Source organism: Dasypus novemcinctus, chromosome 15 (genome assembly GCF_030445035.2).
Source record: "Dasypus novemcinctus isolate mDasNov1 chromosome 15, mDasNov1.1.hap2, whole genome shotgun sequence".
Classification (NCBI taxonomy): Eukaryota; Metazoa; Chordata; class Mammalia; order Cingulata; family Dasypodidae; genus Dasypus; species Dasypus novemcinctus.
In genome coordinates, this window is record NC_080687.1 from 71,595,323 (window position 1) to 71,616,410 (window position 21,088).

General features: G+C 38.1%; 1 pseudogene; it reads right to left on the reverse strand.

The window, feature by feature from the left end:
* Positions 1-793: 793 nt before the first annotated feature.
* Positions 794-21,088, reverse strand: part of LOC101424471 (coenzyme Q-binding protein COQ10 homolog A, mitochondrial pseudogene) — a 46,297-nt pseudogene continuing 26,002 nt past the window's right edge.

Below are 21,088 nucleotides of genomic sequence, written 5' to 3' on the forward strand. Positions count from 1 at the left end.
TTACACACCTGGGAGGCATTAAATAATTTTTCCTCTGAAGAGGACTTTTTACCTTGTCCAGAGGAAATACTTTTCTTACATAGGCTCTAAATAATGAGCCACTTTAAGGTAACTCTGTATAGAATGACTTCTGTAGCAGAAGTGCATCACAGGATGTATGCTGTTAGAAATCCAAGCTTATTACTTTGATGTATCAAATGATGCTACAACTCAAAAATTCCTAAAGCTCTATCTATTTGGCATGCAATGAGGGAAGTGAGAAATAAAGACGTTCTAATATAGCCTTGTTGTCTCCATGCCAAGATGTATATAAAACAGAAAACTGCCTCCCATAAAAAATTATTTTGAGATACTTGTGTGAGCATGGGTCCTTGGGGAGATTATAAATATGTCCTTATTGCATGAGAGGTTAGCTTTAATAGAACATTAAATATTGTTAGTAAGTTATTCTGACAATGGTTACAAAGAATATAGGAGGTTGAACTGGTAAATTGAGAGGAGCAAGAGATGAAAATTTAAGACCACAGCAGTTATTTTAAATTAAGTAATAAAAAAGTAAAGGTATTAAAATATCTCTAAATAAACTAATTTAATATCTCTGGATATTAAAATATCTCTACATAAATTTTAAAATATTTTGATAACTTAATCATGAATTTTAAATAGTGAATCACCCCAAAATTCTTGGGGAGGGGAGATGGTGAGGAAATATATATGTAAATGTTTAAAAATCACCTCAACATTTTCAACTAAGAACTACAGTAAATTGAAATTGCTAAAATTCCACTTTTTTTTTTCACACTGTCACGATTGTTATTTATATTTTATAAAAACAGGCCAAATAGAAGAATAAGGTACAACTCAAGAGTATTTTGTCCAATGCCTTTTTTCTCCTCTGCCCTGTGGCACTGATGGTGAGAAAGCCCCTTGCTCTCCACTAGCCAGGTAGCATGGGAATACTCCTAGTGAGGTTATGTGTTCTGTGGGTTTCAGGGGGGCAGGTTGCCTTTTCTCCTGAGAAATCTCAGGGCAGAAGTTATTTGCCACCTAATACTTCCGTGCTAAAGGAGAAGGAAAAAGCTCAGCTGATTCAACCCTTAGAAAAGTTGCTGTCTTCCCCTGGTCAGACACTGAAGCACCATGTCTGGGTCCACAGACAACCCTACAGTCCAATTCAGTGTGAGAAGGCTGCAGGAATATGGAGCTGACCTTTTCCTAGGCATGGTCCTTCCTATACCCCTTGCTTTGTCCCTTCTTTCCACCCAGGATGTCCAGCCAGATTGGAAACCAATTTCTGGGGAATTGAGAGGACAATAATTGTACGAACACAGACTCCTCTCAGGCTGGAGCAGTAGCCAAATCAAATAAATAAGAGAACTGGGTGGGGAAAGGGAGTAGAAGAGAGGCCAGGGAACAATGCTTTGCCTCAAGTCTGGCGCACCTCATGAAACATCAATTCACGGGGGATGGCCGTTTCTGGACCAAACTTGGTGGCTGCCCGGCGCTCAAAGGCAGCGACGTTCTGTTTGACAACCTCATCAAAAAACATGGTGGCCAGCTGGGAGTGCAGCAGAGAACGAAATTCAAAGGAAATCGAAAAGTCCACAGTGCAAGTTCGGGGGTAGGCTGGAATACCAGGGCTGAATCGCCAAATGGTCTCTAAGTGGTTGAAGAGCTTGCCATCGGTGCAAACAGCCCCATGATCCTACGCTCCGAGTAAGCCTTCCGCTTGTTGGTGAAAGGGGCAGCAAAGCCCATGAAGGAACGGCTGGGAGGTAAACCAGCCTCACCCGCCAAGACCTGGGCAGCCCTGGGCAAGAGGAGGCAGCAGGCGGTCAGAAACCGGGCTAACTCCCACGTACAGCTCGCAAAAGCGTTTCCCAGGGCACACTGCCTTAGAGCCCAGCGCGCGACCGCTGCCGCCAGGCGCGCCTGCATCCCAGAGTGACAGCCCTCCTAGGCGGAATTCAGGGGTCCCGGGCCACCCCCTGCCCTCCAGAGCGGACGCCCCAAAATTCCACTTTTTAATGAAACCTGATTTAAGCAATGCTATTTGAACTGAGGTTTACACATAAATAATGTAAAATAATTTTAATTCTAACATTTTCAATAAGGAAAGCAAACTAACATAGCTAAAGGAGTGGGATAACCTAGGTTATAATATTTATTAGCTAATGGGTATTTTTTTTCTTTTTTTTCCCTTTTACTTATTTTTTTAATATTACATTAAAAAAATATGAGGTCCCCATATACCAAACCCCCTCACCCCACTCCTCCCCCCATAACAACAATCTCCTCCAGCATCATGAGACATTCATTGTATTTGGTGAATACATCTCACAGCACCGCTGCACGTCAGGGTCAATGGTCCACATCATCATCCACACTCTACCACGTTCCACCCAGTGGGCCATGGGAGGACATACAATGTCCAGTAACTGTCCCTACAGCATCACCCAGGATAATTCCAAGTCCCAAAAATGCCTCCACATCTCATCTCTTCCTCCCATTCTCTACCTCCAGCAGCCACCATGGCCACTTTCTCCACACCTATGCCACATTTTCTTCGATTACTAATCACAATAGTTCATGAATAGATTATCAGTAAGTCCACTCTTATCCATACTCTATTCTTCCATCCTGTGGACCTTGGAATGGTTGTGTCCACTCCACATCTGTAACAAGAAGGGGCTTAGATTCCACGTGGATGCTGGATGCAATCCTCCTGCTTTCAGTTGTAGGCACTCTTGGCTCCATGGTGTGGTGCTTGACCTTCTTCACCTCTGTGTTAGCTGAGTGGGGTAAGTCCAATAAACCAGAGTGTAGGAGCTGAAGTCTGTTAAGGCTCAGGGCCTGGCTATCACATGGTCAGTCCAGAGATTCAGGTCCCCTGGGTATATATTAAACCCCAGCACCAAATACAGTTCCAGTAAAAGTAAAAGGAGAGACTTGTGAAAAAAGACCACATCTGAGTCCAGTTCCATCACACAGAAACACAAACTCCAAAGTAGGGCCAACTGACATGGCACTGAACTCCATCTGCCATGACCATAGAACCTGTAGGTCTCTGTAGCACTCAGAAGAACCAATAACCGGGGTTGTATCTTCTTTATCTGTCTCTGGGTCTCTGCTGAGGTGTGCATAAGGGCATAATAACCTCCCAGCTCTTTTTGGAGACTCATAGCCATATAAACTCATTTATCTTTTCCATTTCCCCCTTGATTCAGGTCAAAAAGCATTTTTAACTCCTGGTATTATATGTAGATTGAGATATTCTGCTGGTCCAAGTTGACCCTTTTGTTCAAGGTCATTTTCTAGTTACATCATCAGCTGGTACTTGGTAGTAATCCCTTGGCACCAGGAAAGCTCACCCCTGGGAGTCATGTTCCACACTGGGGGTGGGAAGGCAACACATTTACATGCTGAGTTTGGCTTCGAGACTGGCCACATTTGAGCAACATGGAGGCTCTCAGGAGGGAACTCTTAGGCAACCTACAGCTCCATGCCTTGTTCTTATTTCAGGTGCACAGGCTCACAAGTATAGTCATTAGTATCAAGGGCTCATTGTTGGACCTTCCTTCTTTTTTGGTCTTAGCGTTGCACTTGGGGGATTGTTGCTGTTCCTTTAGGGACTGTGCTAGAGCTCCCCTGGCTAGGAACTCAGCACTCCCTCAGTTGTTGTTTTTAATAGTGCTGTGCCACGCAGGGGTGTCCCCTGCGTAGGGGAGCCCCACGCACAAGGAGTGTGCCCCATAAGGAGAACTGCCCAGCGTGAAACAAAGTGCAACCTGCCCAGGAATGGTGCCGTACACTCAGAGCGCTGACACAACAAGATGACGCAACAAAAAAAGAAACACAGTTTCCCATGCCGCTACAAAAACAGAAGCAGACAAAGACGCAGCAAATAGACACAGAGAACAGACAACCAGGGTGGGGGTGGGGGAAGGGGAGATAAATAAATAAATAAATAAATCTTTAAAAAAGAAAAGAAAAAAGAAAAGAAAGAAGGCCCATTGGAAGTCAAACCCACACAACTTCATTCTATATATTTCCATTTCAGATATTTCTTATATGACACACTTCTATCCATATACTTAATAATAACAATAATATAATGATAATATAAAAGGATAATGTTGAGGAAGAGAACCCTGAATTGAGAGAAGAGTGTTGAATTCAATCAACATACATTTGACAGAAAGATCTGGATTTTTCCAAGAGAGACTAGCTTATATTTTAAATCAGTTTTCAACATTGAGTAAATGGAAATGGCTAAATAAAATAAAACGTGTTTATCAGAAACAAACTGAATTCTGTGCTTCTTAACATCTTTGGAGTACAAAATAAGTAAATGTAAAAATATCTATGTTGCTCATTTTTTAATATTTTAAATACACAGTTTAAATAATGGAAATTTTTAAAGGGCTATTATGCTTACCAGTTTATAAATTAAAATTGAACATCACTTGAGTTATATTAATAGTTGCCCATGATTCACATAATAATTCATTTTCCTCTTGAACCATTACAAATTACTTTCTAAATCTTGATCAATGTAACATATAGGGCAGAACCCTTGGGAAAAATGGTACCAAAGTAGGGAGGGAGAAACTGCCTGAAGGGCATCTCCCAGCTCTCAGTAAATTATTGAGTATAGAGAACTTAGCGTGGAGTTTAATCACTGTCTGCTAATGAGTGAGAAATATATTTACTTATTTATCAATTCCTTTTGCAAAGAACATTTGCAGTATGTTTTGCTGCATATATCACCTGTCAGTGTGCTCTAAGCAACAGAAAAACCGGGAGTTTATGAACTTAAACCAGAATAATAGGACAGATTGAATCAAAGGTTTTAATGGATTTGAATTCCTCCTTTTCAATTAAGATATTTTGAATGACTTAACATTCTCTGTCTTCATTTGGGGGGACTTTAGTTTCTATCTTCAAAATAAAATGTCAGTAGCCATGTGGCCTTAGTTATAGCCTTAATAGCTAAGGACTCACAGATATATCCAGGGAGATAGATGAATCAATTGTCAAGTTATCTATATAGAAAATCCAAAATCAGAGTAGAATTTGGCAGTTGAAGAAAATTCTCTTTGAATTTCAAAACTTTCTATGTAAACAATATCCTTTTATCATTTGATAATGCTTGTGTTTTCATTGAAAATTACCATGTTATTATTGAAATGTTTTTGCCACAGTGAAGGAAAAAATAATTCTCTGAAAAATTCATAATTTGAGAAGGCGCAAACTATAATTACTATATCCTAATAAATCTCAACACAGTTTGCCCAATATTTTCTCTTTATATGTATAAAACAAAAGATATATAGAAATCTGTATAAAAATTAAACTGCTGGTGTATATCATTGGGGATATAGGTTCAGATGTTGAAAAATAAAAAGACATCCCTCCTAAAAATCAGTAGCTTAAATAGAGTATATTTTTTTCCTTTTACATCACCATCTGGAGATGAGTGACAGGTCAGATGACTCTGCTTCTTGAAATAAGTAGGGCACCAGGTTCCTCTTATATTTTTGTTTCACCATAGGCAAAGTATGATCTCATCTGCATTGTTGAAAGTCCATGCTATTACTATATTGTATTCTGTGGGGAGAGAAAAGCACTTCAAGCACAAGTAACTTTTGTTTAACAAGAGAGTTGGATGTGAATTCATTTTCACATTATATTGGAGGGAAAAATAGTCACAACTAGTTGCAAGGGACTGTGAAAATGTTTCGGCAATCTTGTGTCCAGGAAAAATCTACTTTAATGAAAGAATGTGCTCAGAGGAACAGAAAGTAGATGAACCAAAATATGTGTCTCCTTTCTTATTCCAAATGTAAACTCATTCCTCTATTTTATTGTAATTTTTTTATAACTTTATCATTTTTATTGTCTTTTTTGAAAAAAATACATAGATCACACAAAATGTTACATTAAATATATGAGGTTCCCATATACCCCACTCCCCACCCCACCTTCACTCCTCCCACATTACCAACCTCTTTCATCAGTGTGGCACATTCATTGCATTTGATGAATACAATTTGAAACACCACTACACCACATGGATTAAAGTTTACATTGAAATTTACATTCTCCCCCATTCCATTCAATGATTTATGGCAGGACATATAATGTCCTGCATGTGACACTGCAATATCACTCAGGACAACTCCAAGTTCCAAAAATACCCCCATATCACATCTTCTTCCCTCTCCCTGCCTTCAGCAACTCCCATGGCCACAGTCTGTACATCAATGATACAATTTCTTCCATTGCTAGAGTCACAATAATTCTATAGTAGAATACCAGTAAGTCCACTCTAATCCATATTTTATTTCTCCATCCTGAGGACACTGAGATGGCGATGTCCACTCCACTCTAAATCAAGAGGGGGCTTAGATCACCCATGGCTGATGGATAGGATTCTCCTATTTGCAGTTGTAGACTCTCTCGGTTCCCTGGTATGGTGGTTGACCATCCTCATCTCTTAGTGAAACATAGACCTTTCCATCAAGTCTAGATATAACTTTTGAAATCTGGTAATCTATAAATTAATAAATATTTTTCTGACCACCCATCACCCAATATGCCAAAGAAAAATAACTCTCTTCCATAGGCAAATTACCAGCTTTAATAGGCCAGAAATGTAGTTTGGTTTCCTTGGCAATCAAATTTCTCAAAAACAGTTTTTCACCAGGTTTTCTTACATAGTTTTTTTGGTAAAATAACCATACCCAAATATTTCTTCTAGACATACACCTCAAGGCTGCCAGTTCTTCTCTTTTATTTATTGTTTCTGGGATAGGTTCATCCACTTGCCATCGATGTAATGACAGCTAAATTGAGAAGATTCTGAAACAGTACAATTGAAAGGTGACTGCCTCAATCTGAGCTTTGCCACAAACTGACTGACTTTTCTGCTTAAAATATTTAATTTAAGGGTCTTGGAGAAAGGCTGCAAGAGGTAATCTCACCTTCATTGTTAGAATAAAAAAGCAGTTTATATTCCTCATGGTTTAAAGCTGTACATCCTTAGGAAAGAGAGTTCTTAAATTTAATCCACTCCTGCAGGTATGAACCCCTTGTATTTAGGAACTATAAGCACTGAGTGAATAAATTCCTGTGATTGAGCCAACCCATTCCATGGTATTTGCTTTGAGCAGCCTAGGAAACTAAAACGGATTTTTGCAGCATGAGAGTTTTATGGCAAATATTAATATTTGGTATAGAAAACACCAAAAATGTGGAAATGGCTTTGGAATTGGGCAAAAGGCTGGGGGAACTATGAGGTATTTGATAGAAATGACTTAGATTGCTTTGAAGAGACTGCTGGAAGAAATATGGATGCTAAAGTTACTTCCAATGAAATGAAATGGAAATGATGAATGTGTTCTTGGAAATTAGAGGAAAGGCAATCCTTGTTCTACAGTGGCAGAGAGAATTTGGCATAAGTGAGTTCTGATGTCAGATGGAAGAACTTGAGAGTGATTAACTTGGATATTTACCTGAGGAGATTTCCAAGCTAAGTATGAAAAGTGCAACGTGGTTTTTCAGGGATATGCTGAGAACTAAACTTCTGGGCACAAGGAAACCAGAAATTGATGGTTTCAAAATTTCAGAACTGGAAAGTGAGTCCTCAGAAAATAGTGCTCTATATCAGGGTTTAACTGAGCATGGAACCAGTCAGCAATTTCTGTGCAAATCAGGATTGAGATGCAGTTATTAAGAAAGGATCTGTGGAAAGTCCTACTGCCTGATGGTTTGAACTGCCATGTACTGCATGCAAAACTAATAACATATTTGCAAGATCTGTATGAATGGAGTCACTGACAATCTGGACTAAAAGGGTCAGAAAAGGGATAGAGTGAAGGAAAAATCACTCCAAGGTCAGAACCATAGAAGCTGAGGACTAGACCCAAGACATATCCAACCAAGAGAGCAATCTCACTCATGTGGAAAGGGCGAGGCTGCTCCAGCATTTGGAAAGGGCTGATCCTACACTCCCTTGTTCAGAAAGAGTCCTACCACCCCAGTGTTCTCAGAGCGTATGCCCCAGGTATTGCCGAGAGTCTGGTTGTCCTCCAGATGCTTGAAGAGGGTGGAACCTTAACCCCAGTGTTCAAGGAGAGTATGGCCACTGGACAAGCTCCTGGAAGGGGTGGGGCTGTTGCTTCATCAGGCCCAGAGGACTAAACATCATTCTGTAGATGACTTTCTGACCTTGAAATCTAAGGGAGTATGCCCTGCTACGTTTCAGAATTGTTTGGGACCTGTGACCCATGTTTTTCTTCCAATTTTTCCCTTCTAGAATGGAAATGTTTACCCTATGCTTATCCCTCCATTGTATATTGGAAGCAGAAAATTTTTTGCCTAAATTTCAGAATCACAGATGGTTGGGAATTGTGCCCCAGTGCAGAGCACACAGATAACCAATTCTGATGAGATTTTGTCCTAACAGTTGTTTCTGAAATGACTTAAGCTGTTGGGATATTGTGATGGAATGAATGTATTTTACATGTAGCAATAACATGTCTTTATGGTGTTCAAAATAGGTACAGTGTGGTGGTTTGAAGCTGTATGCCCCCCAAAAAAAATTATTCTTAAATTTTATCTTTTCCTGTGGCTATGAACTCATTGGAAACAGAACATACTGATGAGGATACATCAATTAAAGTATGACCCACATCAATCAGGATGGATCTTAATCCTCTTACTGGAATCTTTTATAAGGGAATGATATCCAGACACAGAAAGCTACAGGAAGCAAGAAGTTGAAAACAACAAAATCTTGAAGAGAAAGGAGAGAACCAGATACCACCAAGTGCCTTGCCATATGACAAAGTAGCCAAGATTTGCTGGCATCCAGACTTTGGGAAGAAAGCATTGCCTGACGATACCTTGATGTGGATATTTTCCTGGCCTCAAAACCCTGAGTCAACAAACTTCCATTGTTTAACCTGACCCATTTCATGGTATCTGCTCTGAGTAACTAGGAAACTAAATCAGAATTTTAATGTTTTTTGGGGTCCCAATTATTGGTTCTTCAGCCAGTATAATTGCAGGTTGCAGGTAGAGGTTGCCTCTCTTAGCACTTTGTTTTCTTCAATCAAAGATTGCAAAAATTGCTAGTTTTTCCCTGATCTTAGCTTTCTTTTCTAGGACATTGTTAAACAGAGTGAACAGCCAACACATATCAATAGTCTGGATTTTTCTAACAAGTTCCAATAAAGCTTGAAATTTGGTAAGCATATAGTCTGCCATCGAAGTTATCATAGGTGATAGCTTTACAAGTGTCTTACCATGTCCTAGAATGAGTCTTCACCTTTCCAATCTTACTCATGCCATCCTCTTTAGTCTTCTTAAAGCAAAGCCAGTGCCACATAATTGAGGGTTTCATTTAGTTAAACTTGAATTCCAGGTATCCTTTTCTGTATTAATTAAAGTATATTTGATTATGAATTGACCTAAAAATATATTGCCTATAATAAGACCATATGGTTTGAGGATGGTCCAGACTGGAAGGTAATATCTCTCTTTAATTTCCTTTTGATGAACTAACCCAGATTCCTTCTAGTTTGAAGCTCTTTCCTCACTCTCACCCCCAGGATATTGATTTCATATATATGGTGAGAATGAGTCTTTGTGATCCTTATTCCAGTTCTAGTGGAGCAGGAAAAATTCAGTTGAGTATAGTCAATTTCTTTTGAGTAAGGGGCTCAAATGTTGCTCAAATGATTTCTACTACTTATATTCTAATTGAGAAAACTTGATCATTTAGCCTCACATAGCTGCATTGAACGTGAGAAACATATTCTCTGGTTGGGAAGCTATATACCAAAGTATTATTTTATCATCACAGCAAAAAAGGAAAATGGATTAAGAGAAAAATCAGTGATCTGCCACAGATATAATTTAAGAATAAAATAAATCAAATGAAAGAATGAATACATCTTATTATCTATACAAAGCTATATACTAAACATTTATAGGAACCATTCTGAAAAATGAAAAATATTCAGAAAAGCATTTAATACATTTAAAGTATTTTTCAAATATAAGATATTATTAACTTTTCTTAATACCTAAAGGGAATTGTAGGAATGATTTCCTAATCTTTCACCATTTCATGTTATCATACTATAACATAAATCATTTTGCTTTTGAAATTTTAAATCGTTTCACAAACAAAAAAATAGAATATCTCAAGCAGTGTTAATCCTTATTCAGAAATATATTGAAACAGATAGCAATGGCTCTTAAAAATACTTTCATGAAACCAAAAGGACATGATCTATTACAATTCATCCTAGAGAACTATCACTGAATTTGGTTGGGATGCTTTGAAAGGAAACACAAGAAACCCTCAGGTCAGAGAATAAACTCTAAATAGACTGCAAAAAGTATTTTTACAAATATATACATATTTTTTTCCTTTCCAGTACTAATAGGTTTTTATTGTATTTATACATATTTATTGGGTCCTCTCATCCCCTGTATTGATGGGAAGGATTAAGTTCAATCATTATCTTAAGAACGCAATTTGATTTCTCTTAAGCAACCATTATATCTCACACATACTAAGTGTCATTTACTTATAATAAGTAGGACAAATGTGCAAAATGTATTATGCTTTCTTTCTAGAATTTAACTAATTTATTTAAAATGCATATTGATTACAACCTATAAAAACTATTATTGACATTGAAGTAATTTATCATGAGGCGAGATGATTGAGTTGGTAGAACAAATCATTCCCTATATTTGTTTCTTTCTAACTTCTTTACATATTTAAGCATGTGAATTCACATCCAACCACTTTCTGAAATTGTTATCTTATTTGTTTTTATAAGTAACAGCCTGTAGAAATAACGGTGTTTTTTTTAAAGGTTTCACTCTTATGGATAATGGTTTCAGTCAACTAGAAATCAAGTCTGTAAAACAAGGCACATGTGTTACACTACATTGAATATCATATCTTGGTTCCTTCATAAGTATAAATGTAACAAAGAAAAATATAAATAAGGTTAAGAAGAGGCATTTATGATAATATCTACTTTATGAAAATATCTATGTTTGAGAAAATGCATGTTTTCTTTTGTTTCCCTTAAATATTAATGAGAAGTTCTCACTTCTATGTTTAATAATCAGTGTGAAACAACAGAATTTATGTAATATTCCCATCTGATATTAATTAGAATGATACAAAGTGTTTGTTGTGCTATTGTTCACATCCATGAAGTGAAAATGAAGTTTTGCCCTTTGCAATTATAAGATTTTAAGACATAACTAAATCAGCCTTTTTTTTGTCTCCTGAATTTATCCATTCATCCATTCAAGTATTCTTTTACTCATTTGTTCTCTGATATATTACTGACCAAAAGTTCTTAAGAAGTTTTGAAAAATAAGTAATAAGATGAAATTTCTCACCTTCAAAAAGTTGTTTGTTTAATCTAGGGGACAAACACTAATAATGTTATAATATTTTATTGAAGGTTTTGTGAATCTATATTTACTTTATTGAATTAACAATTTGAATTTTCTGTTATTTAATTAATAGTACTTGGATTTTCAGGTCACATGATCTATATTTTATTTTTTGTTCTATCATTTATCAGATAAATAACTAAACAATTAAGATTAAGTCATGTAACCCTCTGAGCATAACTTTCTTCATAAGTATAACAAATAATACTTACGAATTGTCTTTGTAATTTCAGAAATGATCTAAAGATCAAATTAAGAAACAGCAGTGTTTAAATTTTTGTAAAGCAGTATGAAAACATAAGATTATAATAGCACCACATTTTACCATTCACATTGTATGTACATATATGTGTGTGTATAACTGTATCAATCACTTTCTCCAGAAAAGTACAACCAACAGTATATACACCAGAATATATATGTAAATATATTTATTTTTTCAAGGAGATTTATTTATTTAATCATGACAATAAGCATGCCATAAGTCAACCAGATACAGACAGCATCAACATATCCAAGATGGAAGTGGTACCTGTAGGATGAGTCACAAGCAGGTGCAGAGGGCAAAACCAAGCTGAGAGTTCCTGCCCTGATAAGTATCTTGGACTGCTGTTCCTGGTATACGGTCTGGTCAGGTCTTTCCATTAAACCCAACATCTCCCCTGGGTTTGTGTAATGGAAATGGCCTGAAATATCTGCATGCAATAGAAGGGGGGTGGGGGCAGTATGTGTGGGTCTGGTAAAGACTGCTGAGCATGTGTCTATGACTTTCCCAGCATCACCTTGCTTAAAGAAGTCCCTTGCAAGGGCAGCCCATATACAATGACTTATCCATGTGCAAATAAAAAGGTCTGTCTGCCTCACCAAAATTGAGGACAATTCTGAAGGCCTATTGAAGTGTCAGAGCCACTCATGGGCTTAGCCAAGAGTGACCAGGAGTGTAAATTTTCTCTCTTCCCATTTTTATTTCATCCCAGCTTCCACTGGGATTGTTGCCAAGAGCCCTGCTTAAAAAACATCCTGCATGACTGACAGAGGTAGAGGCTGGAAGATAGGTTACCAGGAGATAGAAACAGTAGATATGATGAGCCAGTATTCAATCTGAGCAGAATCTATAAAAGGTGGATGGTGGTGGCTTGGCAGTGGACAAGGGTGATGGTGGTACAATGATGTGAGTGAGGTCAATGGTGCTGGAGCATGCAGAGTGAGCAGGGTTGGGGGTGTGTGTTGGACTATCTATGGAGCTGGGGGAGAACTAGAGGAAGGAATGGGTGAACTCTGTGGAGGTTAGGGGTTGTGGTTGAGAATATAATTGTGGGAGTATTCTTTCAGCTCTATGGTGGGGGAGGATCACTGGTGCAGTGTGTCAGGGATGGGGAGATGTGTGGAGAAAAGTGCACCTCGGGTATGTCTCGATGGAATATGAATGTGTTCATGTTGTCATAATGTGTTATCTCAGTGGGTGGAGACCCACACAATAAATAACAAAATATTAAACTTTCATTATGGGGACTCCTGCTTCTTTCTCAAATAGAGAGGCAAGAATCTCTAGAGTACATGGGCAGTGCCTAATAAAAGAAAACAGATCAATATAACAAATCTTGGATACTAATGCTTGGATATTTGAACTCTCGTAAAATTGAAACAACCTAATGAAAGCTATCATCTAAAAGTTACTTCCTGAAAATCTTCTTGTTACTCAAATGTGCCCTTTCCTTAAGCCAAAATTAGCAATTAAACTTACTACTTTCCCCTAGGCATGGGACAAGACTCTTAGGGATTAGGAAATAAATGTGCTACCTTCCCCCACTCCCGCCTGGAGCATGGGACATGACTACTAGGGATGAGCCTTTCTGGCACCAAGGGATTAATACCAAGCACCAAACAGTCGTGCATTTGGAAAAAGACCTTGACCAAAAGGGGTAAATATAAAATACAAAAGAGTTTTTATGGCTAAGAGATTTCAAAGTGAGTTGGGAGTTTTTCCCAGAGATAATCCTTATGCATGCAACTGGCAGATCTCACTAACTGCCACAGTAAACAAAATCTCAAACAGGGGTGGTCTCAAGACCTCCAGAGACATCAGGACCTGAAAGGCAAGCCACATACCCTCATGAAATCAGCACACTGTTGTTGGGCCTTACCTTGGAATGGAATATATAATAACCTGTTTCCCCAGTGCAACAGAGTTTGACTCATTTATCATTTCCCTACATATGATACTTCTATCTTTTTTATATGAACCTATAATTTTTTTATTTGAACAATATACCTACTAAATATTTGTCCCAGATACTTAAATCTCCACTCTGTTCATATGCCAGGTAAGTCCTGAATCTGAGCAGATTTATAACTAATGCATACTCTCCAGTTCATCTGACTTGCCTAGGACAATGAACAAAATGATGATGATGGACAACCCCATTCAAAAAAAAAAAAAAAGTATCTACAACTACAAGCAAAACAGCTCCTTCCATCTGCCCCATAAGATCTAAGACCCCTCTCAATCTGAAGCAGAGTGGTCATCACCATCCCAAAATCCTCAAGTTTGAGGAATGAGCAAACATAAGGGAGTAATGCAACCATGGATCAAAATAGGCTTATTATTGTTATAGTAAAAAAAGAACTTGAACACTGATATAAAGATAGTGGTTACCAGAGGTTCTGAGGGTGAAAGGAGGGGAAAAGAGGTGAACATAAGGCATTTTTAGGGCATTGGAATAGTTCTGCTTGGTATTGCAGTGGGAGATACAGACCATTATATATTTTGTCAAAACCTATAGAACTGTATAGTGTAAAGTATAAACTTTAATGTACATATACTATAGACCTTAATTAGTAGCAATGCTTCAATACTTGTTCATCAAGTGTAACAAATGCACCACACTAATGTAAGATTTGTTAATAGGGGGAAATGTGAGTGGGGGAGGAAAGGGGTTTATGAGAATTCTGTATACTTTTTAAAATTATCTTTCTTTTTCTTTAAAGGTACATATATCACACACAATGTTACATTAAAAAATATAAGAGGTTCCATATACCCTCCCCCACTCCTCCCACATCAACAACTTCTTTCATTAGTGTGGCACTTTCATTGCATTTATTTGAGTTGCAATTTAAATTTTATTTTGTCATTTTTCTTTTTTTTATTAGAGAACTTAAGAGTTTACAAAATAATCTTTCATACCATTCAGGATTCCCATACATTGTCCACCACAAACAAATTGCATTGAGGTGGAACACTTGGTATAGATGATGAAAAAGCATTGTTATAATACATTCACTGCATTTGATAAATACATTTGGAGCACCACTAACTGGGGTTGTATCTACTTTGGCTGTCTCTGAGATCCTGCTGAGATGTGTGTAAGCATGACCCCTCTGATGACCTCCCGACTCATTTTGAAGTCTCTTAGCCTTTTAAACTTGTTTGTCTTTACCATTTCCCCCTTTTATTCCAGGCCTTTTTCTAGTTGCATCATAAGCCAGTGCTTGGTAGCAGTCCCTCAGTGCCTGGGAGGCTCATCCCCAGGAGTCTTGCTCCACACTGGGGAGAAGGTAATGCATCTACATGCTGAGTTTGGCTTAGAAAGTGGCCACATTTGAGCAACATGGAGTCTCCCAGGAGGTAACTCTTTGGCACCTGAAGCTCCAGGCCTAGTTCATATTTCAGGCACACAGGCTCATAAGCATAGTAATCAGTATCAAGGGCCTATCATTGGACCATTCTTCTTCACTGGTCTTTGCCCTTGTACTTTGGGGATTGTTGCTGTTCCATTGAGGAATGCAACAGACACCCCAGGGTGTGAACTCAGCACACCCTCAGTTGTTGTGTGAAACTCTACCCACTATGTCAATACCCAATGAACAGGGAAGCAAATTTGACTCAACTGATAGAGCATCTGCCTATGACATAGGAGGTCCAGGGCTCAAACCCAGGGCCTCCTAACCCTTGTGGCCCAAGTGCAGTGCTGATGTGAACAAAGAGTGCTGTGCCACACAGGGGTGTCCCCCACGTAGGGGAGCCCCACACACAAGGAGTGCACCCTGTGTAAGGAGAGACACCCTGCGTGAAAAAAGTACAGCCTAATCTATAAAACCTACATACACGCCCTGGCAAACTCTCTCCCACTCATGCATCCCCCATCAATGACACTCCCCACCAATGCTCCTCTCTTGCCATATTTGAACCCCTCTGTGATCCAAAACTCTGTGATCCTTGTGTGTGAGCCCCACACACAAGGAGTGCACCCTGTAAGGAGAGACACCCTGCATGAAAAAAGTACAGCCTAATCTATAAAACCTACATACACACCCTGGCAAACTCTCTCCCACTCATGCATCCCCCATCAATGACACTCCCCACCAATGCTCCTCCCTTGCCATATTTGAACCCCTCTGTGATCCAAAACCACTCTGTGATCTTCAATAATGAAGTCTACATATATTGCCAAATTCGGTTAACAGGAAAATGAAATAGTAATGGTAGGTTTAAAGATTAGAAATAAAATACATAATAATTTAGAAAAACTAAAATAAAGTTAAAAATAAATTGAGGTATTAAAAAATGAAAAATGTCATAAATTTTTTTGACATTTTGCCTTTCATCACTGTAATAGGTGTCCTGTATGTACAGTGACAAGGCAATCTCTTCCATTTCTTAGTGTCTTACATCTTTTTTTTATTATTATGTCTTCAAAAGAGTTTTAGGTCACAGTAAAGTCACATATAGAATAGAGGGGACTCCCATATACCCAACATCCTCCCCCTTTCCCCCCTTCCCCAGCAATGATGATTTTACTTGTGGATCTTACATTTGCTACAACTGATGTACAAATATTGACACATAGCTCCTAAATATGGTTACATTATGGTTTACATTATGGTTTACATTTTATACTATACACTTTTATAAATTTTTGGTGAAATTTAACATGGCCTGTATCCATCACTGCATGATCATGCAGAAACTTCCATTGCCCTCCAGATACCCCTCTTCCATCTATTCTATTCCTCTCTCCCCCTCCCCTCAGGGCCCACACTGACACGCAAACTTCACTGCTTGAATGAGAAGATTCATAGATACTTGAAACAATGCTGAGGGCTTGATACACTAGCCTGTCCTCACCCACTGGAAGCCACCCATGCTCTAAAGAGACACCCACCCCTTTTTTGAGAAAATCAGTCCTCCCCAGGATGGGAAAAAAACACCTACCTGCTCATTGTATGGGTCTCTACCCATTGATATAGCACACTATAACAAGATGAGCACCACACACTCCCTAGAAGCCTGCCCCAGGTGTACCCTGTGCCAGATGCCCCCCATCAAACACCTTAAATCAGTAACCCTTCCTTATTATTTTTTCTAAAGAGTTTTCTTGACATAGTTTCAACCATGTACCTGACTATCTCTCATGTTTACCTGCAATCCCCATCCTTCCCCCCAATTCCATGGACCATCTGGCCCATCCTCCCAACTCTAGCCCCCCTCAAGCCTCCAAAGCCATACCCAGTAATATGCCTGTGCCCCTGTCTTATCCTTTCACTGCATAACTACTCACTTCCCCCTATCATAGATTTCACCCATGTGGACATTGGCTCATAACCTCCTCCCTTTCTAGTTCCTATAAACCTATCTTGAAGTCTCTAGCTCTCTGAGACAACTCAATTTGCATAATTCATATCAGAGAGGTCTTGTAGTATTCGTCCTTCAATGCCTGACTTGCTTCATTCAACATAAGGTCCTCAAGATTCATCATGTTATCCCATGTGTCAGTACTGTATTCCTTCTTACAGCTGAGTAGTATTCCATTGTATGGATATACCATATTTTGTTGATGGGCATTTGGGTTGATTCCAACTTTTGGCAATAGTGAATAATACTGCTATGAACATTGGTGTGCATATATCAGTTCATGACTTTGTTTTCAGTTTTCTGGGTATATACCCAGCAGTGGAATTGCAGGGTCATATGGCAAATCTATAGCTAGTTTTTTGAGGAACCGCTAAACTGTCCTCCACAAGGCTGGGTCCTTCTGCATTCCCACCAGCAATGGATGAGAGTTCCCAATTCTCCACATCCTCTCCAAGACTTGTAGTCCTCTGTTTTTTAATATTCACCAGTCTAATGGGTATAAGATAATATCTCCCTGTAGTTTTGATTTGCAAGTCCCTAATAGCTAGTGATGTTGAACAGCTTTTCATGTGCTTTTTACCATTTGTATTTCTTCATCGGAGAAGCATCTTTTCAAATCTCTTGCCCATTTTTTAAATGGGTTGTTTGTCTTTATATTTGAGATATAGGATTTCTTTATATATTCTGGATATTAGACTCCTATTAGATATATGGTTACTAAATATTTTCTCCCACTGTGTAGGCTGTCTTTTCACTTTCTTGATAAACCCCTTTTAGGTGCAAAAGGTTTTAATTTTGAGGAGGTCCCATTTTTATTTTTTCTTTGGTTGCTCGTGCTTTGGCTGTGAAGTTCATGAAGGCTTTTCCTATTACAAGGTTCTGTAGATGCTTCGCTGCATTGTCTTCCAAAGTCTTTATGGTCTTATCTCTTATAATCAGGTCTTTGCTCCATCTTGCATTGATTTTTTTTTTAAAGATTTATTTATTTATTTATTTCTCTCCCCCTCCCCACCCCCCCAATTGTCTGTTCTCTGTGTCTATTTGCTGTGTCTTCTTTGTCTGCTTCTGTTGTTGCCAGCAGCATGGGAATCCGTGTTTCTTTTTGGTTGTGTCATCTTGTGTCATCTCTCCATGTGGGCAGCGCCATTCTTAGGCAGGCTGCACTTTCTTTCACACTGGGTGGCTCTCCTTATGGGGCACATTCCTTGCGCATTGGGCTCCCCTATGCAGGGGACACCCCTGCGTGGTATGGCACTCCTTGCGCGCATCAGCACTGCACATGGGCCAGCTCTACACGGGTCAAGGAGGCCTGGGGTTTGAACCGTGAACCTCCCAGGTGGTAGACAGATGCCCTAACCACTGGGCCAAGTCCGCTTCCCTTGCATTGCTTTTTGTATAAGGTGTGAGATGGTAATCCTCTCTCATTCTTTTGTATGTAGATATCCAATTCTCTAGGCACCATTTGTTGAAGAGGCCATTCTCTCCCAGTTTAGTGGGCTTAGTGGCCTTGTCAAATATCAATTGACTGTATATGTGAGGATTTGTATCAGAACTCTCAATTTGGTTCCATCAGTCAGTATGTCTATCCTTGTGCCAGTACCGTGCCATTTTGAACACTATAGTTTTACAGTATGTTTTAAAGTTAGGTAGTATGATTCCTGCAATTCATTTTTCTTTTCAGTATGTCTTTGTTTATTCAGGGCCTCTTGCCCTTCCAAATAAATTTCATAGTTAGTTTTTCCAGTTCATTAAAATGTGCTGTGTTGATTTTTATTGGGATTGCATTAAATCTGTAGATCAGGTTGCATAGGATAGACACCTTAATAATATTTAGTATTCTTATCCATGAACAGGAAATATTCTTCCATTTATTTAAGTTTTCTTTGATTTCCTTTGATAGCATTTTGTAGTTTTCTGTGTATAAGTCTTTTACATCTTTAGTTAAATTTATTCCTAGGTATTTGATTTTTTTTTAATTTCCTATAATAAATGGTATTTTTTTCTTCATTTCTTCTTCAGATTGCTCATTATTAATGTACAGAAATACTACTGGTTTCTGTGCATTGATCTTATGACCTGCAACTTTACTGAACTCATTTATAAGTTCTAGAAGCTTTGTTGTAGATTTCTCAGGGTTTTCTATGTATAGAATCATATAATCTGCAAATAGTGAAATTTTGACTTTTTCCTTTCAAATTCGGATACCTTTTTTATCTATTTCTTGCCTCAGTGCTTGAACAAGAACAGTGTTAAATAGGAGGGGTAATAATGGGCCTCCTTGTCTTGTTCCTCATCTTAGAGTGAAAGATTTTAAGATTTCGTCATTGTATATGATGTTAGCTGCAGGTTTTTCATACATACCTTTTATCATATTCAGAAAATTTCCTTCTATTCCTACCTTTTGCAGTGTTTCTATCAGGAAAGGGTGTTGCATTTTGTCAAATGTTTTTTCTGTGTCTATATATATGATCATGTAATTTTTTTTCTTTTGATCTGTTTATGTGGTGTATTACCTTGATTGATTTTCTTATGTTGAACCATCCTTGCATACCAGGGATGAAACCCACTTGGTCATGTTGCATAATCCATTTGATGTGTTGTTGAATATGATTAACAAGTATTTTGTTGATGATTTTAGCATCTAGGTTCATTAAAGGGGTTGGTCTGTAATTTCCCTTCTTTGTAGTATCTTTGTTTGGCTTTGATATTAGGGTAATGTTGGCATCATAGAATAAGTTAGGCAATATTCCTTCTATTTCAAGTTTTTGGAGGAGTTTAAGTAAGATTGGTATTAGTTCTTTCCAGAATGTTTGGTAGAATTCACCTCTGACCCTGGGCTCTTCTTAGTTAGGAGGTTTTTAAATTAGTGATTCTACCTCTTAACTGGTGATTGGTTTGTTGAGATAATCAATTTCTACTTTTGTCAATGTAGGCTGTTTATTTATTTCTAGGAATTTGTCCATTTCCTCTAAATTGTCCTTCTTGTTGGAATATAGTTTTTCAAAGTATCCTCTTACGATACTCTTTATTTCTGTGGGGTCAGTGGTGATATCCCCTTTCTCATTTCTTATTTTGTGTATTTGCATTTTCTCTTTTTTCCTTTGTTAGTCTAGCCAAGGGTTTGTCAATTTTATTGATTTCAGAGAACCAGCTCTTTGTTTTGTTTATTTTTTCTAGTGCTTTCTTATTTTCTGTTTGATTTAGTTCTGCTCTAATCTTTGTTCTTTCTTTCTTTCTTCTTCCTTTGGGGTTAGTTTGTTGTTTTTTTACTAATTCCTCCAAGTGTGCAGTTTGATCTTTGATTTTAGCTCTTTCTTCTTTTTTGATATATGAATTTATGCCTTTGAATTTCCTTCTCAGTACAGTTTTTGCACCATCCCATAGGTTTTAATATGCTATGCTGTCATTTTCATTCATTTCAAAGTAGATATTGACTTCTTTTGAAATTTCCTCCTTGACCCATTGTTTCTCTAAGAATGTGTTGCTTAACTTCTATATCTTTGTGCCTAAACTGGTTCTCTGGCCCTTGCAGATTTCCAGCTTCAGTACATTATGGTCAGAGAATTTATTTTTTATGATTTCAATCTTTCTGGATTCATTTAGACTTTCTCTGTGACCTAGCATGTGGTCTATCTTGCAGAATGATCCATGTGTGCTTGAGACGAATTTATATTCTGCAGTATTTGGGTTAGTGTTCTATATATATCTATTAAGTCCAGATCCTCTAATATATTATTCAAAGTCTTTGTTTCTTTATTGATTCTCTGTCAAGATGTTCTGTCTAATGGTGATAATGGTGTATTAAAGTCCCCCACTATAATTGTAGAGACTTCTAGGCATCTATTCTTCCACTTACTTTTTCTAGTATTTGCTTCACATATTTTGAGGTGCCCTGGTTAGATGCATAAATATTAATGATTGTTCTTCCTTCTTGAAAGATTACCCCTTTCACTAATA